The sequence below is a fragment of the Octodon degus genome, unplaced genomic scaffold (genome assembly GCF_000260255.1).
Source record: "Octodon degus isolate 3935 unplaced genomic scaffold, OctDeg1.0 scaffold00036, whole genome shotgun sequence".
In the NCBI taxonomy this organism is placed as follows: Eukaryota; Metazoa; Chordata; class Mammalia; order Rodentia; family Octodontidae; genus Octodon; species Octodon degus.
In genome coordinates this window covers 6,625,831-6,636,811 of record NW_004524612.1, presented here as the reverse complement: position 1 = coordinate 6,636,811, position 10,981 = coordinate 6,625,831, and the positions used below count along the sequence as shown (strand labels likewise).

The 10,981-nt window shown below is 45.1% G+C and overlaps 1 protein-coding gene across 1 annotated transcript in view; it reads left to right on the top strand.

Annotated features, from left to right (window-relative positions):
* Window positions 1-930: 930 nt before the first annotated feature.
* Lzts1 (leucine zipper tumor suppressor 1) overlaps window positions 931-10,981 on the top strand; it is a 68,711-nt gene continuing 58,660 nt past the window's right edge. Inside the window, exon 1 of the mRNA XM_023714716.1 lies at window positions 931-969. The gene's annotated coding sequence lies outside the window, so the exon portion shown is untranslated. The remainder of the gene's footprint in view (window positions 970-10,981) is intronic.

The following is a 10,981-nucleotide window of genomic DNA, read 5'->3' as shown; positions in this document are numbered from 1 at the left end:
AGGAAGGTAGGAAGGAAGGGGAGCAGAGGAGAAATAAAGAGGAAGAGAAAAAATGGAAGGGAAGCAAAGAGAGAGATGGGATTTTTATTGTTTTCAATGTTATCAAGACTTGCTTGATAGAAACTTAACCAAAAGGGAAATAAGCAAGCTCTATACCTTAGAAGTAAAAAACATGATCCCTGCCTTCAAGAAGCATGCAATTTTTAGAGCTGGTGAGTTAGCTCAGTGGCCTTAGTGCCTGTTTTGGCAAGCACAGGGACCAGGGTTCAATCCCAGGGTGCACTGAGCTGGTGACCAAGTCTGGGCATGGAGAGGAGGCACATGCCTATAACCCCAGTGCAGGGGAAGCCGAAAACAGGAGAATCACTACAAGTCTGGGCTGCATAGTGAGACCCTGTGCCAAATATACAAATTAAAAAAAAAGAAGAAGCATGCAATTTGTGTTGTTTGTCTTGTGTTTTAGGTGCTATATGGAGATGTAATTCGCATACCACATAATTCTCCAAGTATGCCTTTCAGTGTTTTTTTGTTTTTTTAGCATAGTTACAAAATTGTGAACACATCACCACACTCAGGTTTAGAACATTCCACCATCCCAGGAAGAAATGCTCCGACCAGGAAATAGGCACTCCCGGCTTGCTTCCAGCCACTCCCCGCCCCCAGTCGGAGGCAGGCTCCAACCTATTTCTGTCTCTGGACTTACCTACTCCGGGCAGTTCACGTAAATAGACCCCTGCAATATGTCTTCATCGCTTTCTTGTTGCTGGACAATTTAAAGGACAAGAGATGTATTTGGTTCACAGTTAGCAAAGGTTTCAGGGCATTCAGCTGACTCCTAGGCAGAAGGGCCTGGCCAAACGGAGATGAGCAGGTCATGGCAGCGAGGAAGCAGAGAGAGGAGGAGGAGGAACCCAGAAGAGAAACACAGCGCTCCCAGCACCCACTTCCACCACCCTGAACTCTTCATTGGTGAATTATTGCATGCTTGTGGTCCACTCAGGTTCCAAAAGCCTTGCTTCCAAACACAGAAGCCCTCTGGAGGACTCTGTTGAGTGTGTGTGTGTGTGTGTGTGTGTGTGTGTGTGTGTGTGTGTTTGAGACAGGGTCTCATACAGTTCAGGCTGGCTTTGAGCTCACTTTGCAGCCTAGGATGGTCTTGAACTCATAAAGATACTCCTGCCTCAGCCTCCTGAGTGCTGGGAATTACAGGAGTGCGCCATCACGCCTGGCTTTGTGGATCTAAACTTGGCAAAGTATGTGGTCTTTTGTGACCGGCTTCTCTCCCTGAGCATGTGCTTCGAAGGCCTGACCACGCCGTGGCACGTATGGGTGCCTCATTCCTCTTATACTGAGTTTTGCACTCCATGCTGCCGATGTGCCCGTTTATCTGTCACCGACCCACAGGTGTGGGCTGTGCCTGCCTTTTGATCCCTACACAAAGTGCACCTGTGAACACTCATGGACAACTCTGTGGGTGGATGTGACTTTGTTTTCCCTTGGGTATACAATCAGAAGTGAAATTTCAGGGTTACATGGTGACTTTATATACAGGTTCTTGAGGAATTTCTAGGTTTTCCGTTTTAATTGCCATTACCAATGTAACCTTCTCCATTTTATTATCAACAATGTATTATTATTATTATTATCATCATCTCATTGTCCTATTGGATGTGGCATATAGTTGTATTATAATTTATGTTTCATAATTAATAGAAATGTGGGGCATCATCCCATGTGTTTTTGGGCATTTCTATGTTCTTTTTGGACAAATAAGCATTTAGGTGTTTTATCCATTTTTATTTATTTGTTATTTCATTTATTAATTTTTTTCCAGTACCCGAGATTGAACTCAGGAGCTTGCACTTGCCAGGCAGGCACTTATGTTGCTGAGCTATCTCCCCAGCCATTGCCCATTTTTTAAATTAAACTTAAAACTTTCTCTAAGCCACGGTGATGGCACATGCCTGTAATCCCAGCACTTGGAAGGCTGACACAGGAGGAACGCCACAAGTTCAAGACCAACCTGAACTACATAGCACAATCCTGCATAAAAACAAACAAAAAATATAAATAAATCTCTCTAAGATTCTTGCATAGCTGTTTTCTCTGTCATCCGGAACTGAAAAAAGAAACCCCTCTCACTTGATAGGGCTGAGGCTGGAGTTGCCAAGTGTGGCTCACTCTCAGTAAAGCACCGATATTCCAGGAACTCAGGGCAGGAGGGACAGATGACACTAACACACATTTTCCAGGGCTGGAGGAAGGGAGTGGCATCTCTATGTCCTTCTCATAGAGCACAGACCTTATACACGATAGCATCCAAAAATAACCTATCACTAGCAGATTTCTTCCAATTGGGATTAAGCTCATCAGCTGTGCATTCCAGATAACTCAAAATCAGCTGAAGGGCATGGCGGTGAAGTGGAGGCCAAGATGCCCTTTGATAGAATGATCATGAGGTGGCCCTAAATATTGGAGCCTGAGAAGATCATTCTGACTGGGCTAAGTGTGGGGAAAGTTCACTGATATTCTCAGTTGGCAGCATGGGATTACGTGAAGCTATACTGTGATTGTCTTGTGTGTCCTGTTAACTGATCAAGCCCTTTGAAAATGAGATGCCTAGGGGCCAGGGAGATGGCTCAGTGGAATAAGCGCTTCCCTGGCAAGCGCAAGGGCCTGAGTTCAATCCCTGGTTCCGCCAAAAAAAAAAAAAAAAAAAAAAAAAAACAAAGAAACAAAATGAGATGCCTTAGATTTGGCATCAGATCAATAACACTTCCAAGGCCCTGAAGGAATTAAACCATCCAGCAGGAGCCCAGGTCGCAGCAGATGAAGGAATACCTGCTCAACCTGACCTTCGGGATCTCTGCTGGCTGAGTGTGAGCTGGATAAGAAATTGCAGAGGAAGGGGCTGGGGAGATAGTTCAGCAGAATAAGTGCTTGCCTGGCAAGCACAAGGGCCTGCGTTCAACCCCCAGTTCTGCAAAAAAAGAAACAAACAAACAAAAAAAAGGAATTGAAGAGGCTAGATTCGGATTTCAATTTCCTTGAACTCACAAAAGTAAGCAAATTTGATTATGCAGATTAGCTCCTTTGCACTTTGACTTGGTGAAGGAATTCAAGTCTCTGAGCCTTCAGTTCTCCCTGGGAATCTAACAGTGAGGAGGAATCTATTTTCAAATCTGAGATATTCCTGAATTGTACGCATTAATTATTGATTTGTCTTTATGTGGTTTATAATTGAACTCTCTTAGTAGGTCATTTAATTTCATCAAAGAGCTTTTGATGGGCTAAGTCAGAAAATGTGATTAGATATAATTTGGAGATGGGGAAGGGAGTTAGCTTTTAATCATGGCTATAGAGTGGCATGGAGATCATTTAACTAGTGGACTATTAGGACCCATTTCAGAACATCTGGGGTACATTGTCCCAAAGAGGCCCCAGGAAGTTACCAAGCGATTCGGACAGCACCTTAGGATGTGGGGACTAAGTGTGACTCTCCAGCCTTGGGGGAAAAGCCACATTCTTAGGTGGCTTTTGGCTTGATGGCTGGACCATGGTGGATAAGCGTCCAGGTATGGAGAAATGCTTCTCTCTTGCCTTGATGTTTCCTTTCCTGTGACCTGTGGCATCCTTCATTCCCCATCTCCTCAGAGGTGGGTTTTTTGGGATAGCTATCACATCCTCCACCTATGTCTTTGTGAGCAATATGTGTACTTCCACTGTTTCTTTGCCCTTCTATTAATTAGATCTGAGTACACAGTAAAAAGAATGGCATGGTGCTCTTTTGATGACTAGCTATCGTTAATCTCTAACATGCCTAATTTATACATAAAGCTTTATCATATCTATGTATGGATAAAAAAACATTTTCTATGTACAGTATACACTACTTCAGGCATGCAATGGGGAACATATCCAGCAGATAAGGGGGACTACTAAGATTTTATTTCATTCCTAGAGGTCCTCTGCTTTTTTTTTTTTTTTTTTTTTTTTTTTTTTTTTTTTGCAGAACCAGGGATTGAACTCAGGCCCTTGTGCTTGCCAGGGAAGCACTTATTCTACTGAGCCATCTCGCCAGCCCCTTAGTGATCCTCTGTACTGATCTCAATTCGTGTTGTAATGACAACAGCCAAGCTCACGGGGGCCAGCCCTGGATAACTTCTCTTGTAAGCAACTAGGAGAGTATTTGGAGCCCAGGCCTGCATTTGGGAATAGCCAATGGACACTCACTTGGTTTTCATGTTGAGCTGCAGTCTTCTGGTTCCATAGTTTCCATAAGGCTTTGCCAAGCAATAAAACGATCCCAGAGTGTCTGACCACAAGAACCTCAGATGTACGCATCTCCACCCTTTCAGAGACCAGCTTCTGAGTCTCCCTTCCTGGTTGCTCATCAAAAGCTAGATATAGAGACAGGAAGAGAGCGTACGTGGCAAGACTGCCAATTCCACCACAAGTTTGGGCAGCGCCTTTGTTGATGCATAACACATTCCTGCTATAACAGGCATTATATCAATACGATTAAAAGCAATAAATCTCTGGGTCAAGTGACAAGTTGTTGGGGTCATGATTCTTGCTTCCAGTACACATATGAAGAGGAAAAGTGAAGCTGCTTATTTTGCAAGGGAAATACTGGTTTTGAAACTAAGATATAAGGGGACAAAATCCAAAAAACATAAAACACGTACCAGAGGGAATGAAATCCTGATATAAAGAGCTAGTCATCAAACTCTCCAACACTTTTGATGAGTTGAAGAGTCTGTGCTCTGAGTCTGTGCTCCACATCCCTTTTGTGAGCCTCTTTGTGCTTCACTAAGCAGATGTGTACTGACTGGAAGCTACTGTCCTGACCACAGCAGGTTAGAATCTGATACACATACTCGGGGCTATGCCCAAGATTCTTGATAAGGATGGCTGGCTTAATCAGATCTTCTGGGTGCTCAGAAGTGGAAAATGCAGCTGAAAAAACAATGAAAAAATAAAATGCATTGAGAAAAGACAACAGGGAGAAACCACAAGTAGAAAGAAACCATAGGCACAAGTAAAAGGAAGAGTAGAAAGGAGAGAAGAGGTAGTAGGCAGAAAACAGCTCAGTGGAGGATGGTCCCCAGTGTCATTCTCTTTCCAGCTGCTATGGTCACCTTCTAGGGTACGAACAATCGTCCTTTCTCTAGGATCCCTCCCTGGCTCCATAGAGGCTCACTTTGTCCTTAACAATAAACTCCCATGAACTGAGATAAACTGAGCATGTTTCCAGCTCTTGCAAACATAACTTCATTAGCAGAAAAGGACACAAGAAGTGATTGTTAAAGACAAGAATCTTGCACTCAAGTGAGAAGATGAACTATAAGAGGAGTAAATTGTGAATTGTTTCATTTCCATTAAAAACACTTACACGGGCCTGTAGTGGATTTCTAACTGGTGGTCAACTTGTTACACCCAGCTGAATGGAACCAGCATGGTGCTGGGTGCGGGAGGCCCACCTGAGGATTGTTGCCAGCAGCATAAGAGACAGAACTGGAGAAGCTCTCAAGAGGCTGTCAGGGAAGCTGTTTGGAGAAGCTGTTGGAGCTATTGGAAGCTGCGAGTTCTCTTGGGCTGTTCTGCTGGGCGACCTTAGCACGCAGTCTTTCCTGATGAATTTGGATATTCTTCTTGGAGGAGGAGTTTGGGACTTTCGTTGTCACTGAGAATTGCTATGGTTCATCTTAGAGGAGTTCTGGCCCTGATCTTGAGCATTGCTTTCTGGCTCTGGAGGGGACAATGGTGCAGTGCTCCACATTGTGGAGAAGCTTGTCATGTTGGCTTTCCTGGTGGGAACTCAGCTTTCTTCATCACTGGAGGAGCTCAAGACCTCACTGCTGCTGAAGATGGCTGTGGTACTTTTCAGGGAGCTCTGATGCTTCCCTTGGGCATCGCTTCCTGGCTCCAGTTCAGATCCCTCAGCCTGCTAGCACACGTCCTTCATTGCTGGCATAGACTTCCTAGGTTCCACCACTGACCTTTGGGCCTTTCCAGCACAGATCCATGAAGTGGGACTGTAGGAGGCATTGCTATGGGCTCTAGACCTCCAATTGGACTTCTCCTTTTTTTTTTTTTTTTTTTTTTTTTCCAGTTGGACTTCTGAGAGGCATTGTTAGGACCTTTAATTTTTGATCTGGACTCGTGGAGGACATTAGGATCCAGGCCCTCACCTGGATTCTTTGGTCTTTAGTGTGGGGACAGATTTCCTGTACTTTTTGTATCTGATGCTTTGAGTGATTCCTTATAAAATATTATGATAAAACATGTCCTGTATTGTATTGTTTCCCTTTCAAAACCCCAAACCACGACCAGGTCTGACTGGACAATAGGGCATTTGGATTGTCACCATCTACAGGCCCTCAGAAGCCAGCAATACAGTGCATGTGGTGAAAAAGCAGACTTGGCCTACACTTGCATCTACAATAACTGAGTGTGGAAAAGAAGGAAAAAGGAAATGGTTTCTGTGTGCCTTGAACAAATAATTAGATTCACATGATGCCTTCAGAGGCCCAGCCCTTAGGGAGACCTTAGCAAGTCAATGTGCAGGCACCCAAGCACCAAGGGTGGTTGCTGGTGGCACAGGCCAAGTGCCTTCCCTCACAGGACCCCTAGGTGGCCACACACATGCTCCTGCATAACCCTTCACTCGCTTTATTTCCTGCAGTACTAAAAGCATTAAGAATTGCAGTATTAAAAGACATAGGAGGCCAGGGAGATGGCTCAGTGGAATAAGCGCTTCCCTGGCAAGCGCAAGGGCCTGAGTTCAATCCCCAGTTCCACTAAAAAACAAAAAAGAAAGAAAGAAAGAAATCCTTAAAAGACATAGGAAGTGCAGGTGTCCCTTGCCTCCCTTAGAAGCAGAGACAATTAAAGTTCTCTGAGATTAAACCACATTTTGAGGCCCAGAATGAAGCAGAGATTGCTTCTTTCTTTGGTTTATATTCTTGACATCCAGACCAAAACACACTGACTTCCAGTGAGGATTTGATGGAGCTAAATGTCAACCTGACCAGCCTCCTATTCAATGCAAGAATCCTCACACACCTTATTTTGTCAATGGCTGCATTTCCTACCAAACTGTCCCATGAGGTTTCATGAAAGTGGACAAATCTGTGTCATTCACTACTCTTTCTTAGCACCTAGTATGGTGTTGGGCAAAGTCAGGTGAAGTGGGAATACTACACTTGCAAAGGAAGAAACTCAAACACCCAGGGTTGTGGTTTTCAAATATCTGTAAGACTTTGATGTGGAAGAGAAAGTAAGCTTGTCAGGATTGCTCACATGGGCAGAACCACACCATGGAAAGGTAGGATGACCAGCCCGGTGGCAGAGCCCTGAGCTCTCCCACCCACTCAAGGTAGATACCCCGCTTCAACCCGGGCCACCTCTGCTTTCTTTCCAAGGTCTGCACCAGCTTCAGCATATGAGAACTGTTGGCCTCTTGGCAGACATTGCTGGGAGATTTTTATTTTGACCTCCTCAACACGCCCCAGCATTTACAGGTGTTAAAAACAGAATGATTTGTCTCAGAAAGCAGGGCTCTTGTTGTTCTTGGTGTGTAACTCTTCAAACACAGTTGGATAACCACCTGCTATGTGCCCTGTGCTGAGGATTCTTACATTGGGTAAGAGGCTGGTCAGGGTGACATTTAGCTCCATCAAATTCTAATTTGAAGTCAGTGTGTTTTGGTCCAGGTGTCAAGAGTATAAACCAGAGAAAGAAGCTATCTCTGCCTCATTCTGGGCCTCAAAATGTGGTTTAATCTCACAGAACCTCAATTGTCTCAGCTTCTAAGTGAGGCTAAGGACACCTCCTCTTCCTATTTTTTCTTTTCCATTTTATGTATTTGGTACAGGGTCTCACTACACAGCTCAGACTCATAATGATCCTCCTGTTTTCAACCTCCCCGGTGCTGAGATTACAGGTATGTACTCACCATGCTGGGACTCATTTTCCAGTTTAGCATGCCCAGGGGAAGGGCCGGTGCAGCATGGGGGACTGGGGAATGAACCCTGGTCCCTGTGCTTGCCAAAGCAGGCACTTAATCTCCTGAGCTATCTTGCTGACCCTTCCTAGTTTTTTGATATTGCCAAAGATAAAATGAAAGAATGGTTTTTGGGGACAGGGAGATGGCTCAGTGGAATAAGCGCTTCCCTGGCAAACTGAAGGGCCTGAGTCCAATCCCCGGTTCTGAAAAAAAAAGAAAGAAAGAAAGAAAGAAAGAAAGAAAGAAAGAAAGAAAGAAAGAAAGAAAGAAAGAAAAGAAAGAATGGTCTTTGGACCAATATAAAGGACTCTATAGATTATTGTCTCTATTCTCGAGAAGAGAAACACACAGGACGCATCTCCTGATGTACAGGCCAAGATTCTGTTGGTCTAAAAGAAGTGTTTGTCCTCAAATCTCCAGAGATGACTTACAGATAGCTCTAGTCACTCTCTCTGTCCCTGCTTAGTAATAATTGGGCTGTTAACTTATTTTTACAGTGATGGTGATTTTACTTGCTGCATAAATGTCAAGTTCCACATGACTAGATGTTAGCGTATAATATCGCTCCCCTCTCCCCACAGCTACTTCCTGTTAAATTATTCCTTTATGTGCACATTGATTTTTTTTTTTTCTCGGCAATGTCAATTCCTAAAATAGCACATTTCCCCCAACTGCTCTACTGCTTTCTAAGCAATGAGAATGGTGCTGGGCATTGTGGAAGTTTCATGCAAATCACAGCACAGTTGGCTGTGCTTCAAGATAACAAGACTGCCGCCAAATGGGTGTGTATCAAGGACAGCCTGACAACCCCAGGGATCTAAATGACCTTATATTTGCAGCAGCTCATTGTTTCTTGCTACCCTTCTGCAAGCCAAATGGAGACAAGAGGTTTGTTTTATTATCCTCATTTTATTGAGAGGAAAAACTAAGATACAAAACAATGAAGTGCCATTACTGACCAGGACGGGCCTGAGTTTAGGGAGTGTGGCTTCCTGTTAGCATATTGACACCTGCTGCTAAAGATTCCACCTTTCTCAACAGTTGGTTCTTCTGTCCCAAGGTACTTTCGTGATCACGGCATAGAGGTCGCTCGACAGCTGACCACCCTTGCTATGAGAGGCTCTGGCCTCGGTCATGCAGGAAGAACAAGAGCAGGCTTATCTCAGTGGTTGAAAGGAGAGTATTTGGCCCTAAAGCTTACAGGAATATTGGGGAACAAGGGCTATAGGGAGGAAAAGATGCCCGGAACAAAGGAGGTGTTTCCCCCTTACGTATGGGGTGACTTAAAGGAGGTTCACTTCATTTAGATTTGAAGTGAGAAATGATACACAGCATGAGGGCGGGCCTTACTTTTCTTTTGTACATAAGTCAGCTGCTACCGGATGACTTACCTACAGTCTTACAGCTCGTGTTAGGGCTACCTGTGAATTCTGGTCTGTGGGCAACACTCGGCAGTGGCGCCTTCTCCACCGATGGATCTCGCGAGCATTAAGGCTCAATCACAAGGAGATGTTCAGAAAAAGGAGTCCCCTTTTGGTCTCCCAAAAATAACACCACAGAGATCAACACTATCCATTATTCTTTTTCCGCCAAGGGCTAATCCTACATTATTAATAACAGGTTGTCGCACACGTTTCCCTTCCCAGGCAAGGGAGACTCCAGATCCGGCTTCTTCAAGAGAAGTCCGAAGACAGAAGCCAGGACTATTTGGTCTCAGCTTTACAGATCAGCTACAAACCTCCTTGTGCCAAGAGCAAGAAGGACTTCCCCAGAAAACACTCTTGAAGGAGACAGTCCCTGTTTTCTGTCCCCACCCCTGCTGCTGCCCTTCAACGGAGAGTCACCTCTCTCCAACACCCCTTCACTACTGCGCAGCCAGCCTGCCAGCCCACACCTCCAGCCTTCTTGGCAAGCAGCTTCCCCTCCAGCAGAGACCAAGGCTGTCACCATCTAGACAGTCAGATGCAGATCTAAGGGGAGGGAGAGCCTCCGAGCTGTCCCAGGAGCCCCAAGGCCGCTGCTCCTCCCAGCCCTGAGCTCAGCCCTGCAGCAGGCCACAGAGCCACAGAGGTGGGAGGTGGCAGCAGGGAACCTCATTGCTGCAAGTTGAAACAGGACTCCCGCCTCCCCTCTCAGCAGCAAGGCTTTAAATAGGATTAATGAGGGAGAACATTCTAAACACCGCACAGAGGTTCCAGAACACACAGCCGGCTACTTCCTTGCAAGCTGCCATTTTGGATGAGTTCCCCGGGCTGCTTCCCTCTCTTTTCCACTTAAGGCTCCTGCACTCACCTGGTGGCCCCCCCTCTGCTCTAAATTTAACCTTGGGGTTTCAAGGACCTATTGTCCTCCCAAGAGCCTGCTCTGACCTCTATAAATGCCAACTCCATTCACGTAGATGCACTGTATGCCTTGGATTCAGAGAGCTTGGGGTAGGAGTGGGACAGAGCCAGGAAGCAGGAGAGGTTGAGCCTCAGAGTCCTGCACACACTCTGGTAGAAGTGCTTGCTGTTAGGGCAGTCGCAGCTCCTTAGGCCTATGGCGGGCGCTGTTCATAAAAAAATAAATAAAAATAAATAAATAAAAAAAACCCTATTTTCTTTTCCTATACTCAACCCCATGGAATGGGAGAGTTAGTATCATTCAAGAGGTCAAGAGACAGAGCATTAAGAGGCAGGAGACTGGGCGGAGGTTATTCAGGTACTACATGCAGAACAGAAGGCAAAGCTATGTCTCAGGTTCCAGGCTAAACCCAAAATGTTACTATTTTTCTGTTCCATCATGCAGGGTGGGCGTTAGGTCAAGCCTGTTTTATTTTTGTTTTTTTTGTACCTGAGATGAAACTCTGAACCTTGTGCTTGCCAGGCATGTGCTTATGCCTACTGAGCTGTCATCTTCCCAGCCCTAGGTCAAATCTTGAGCCCATTTCTTTTTCTTTCTTGCTTGCTTTTTTTTTTTTTTTTTTTTTTT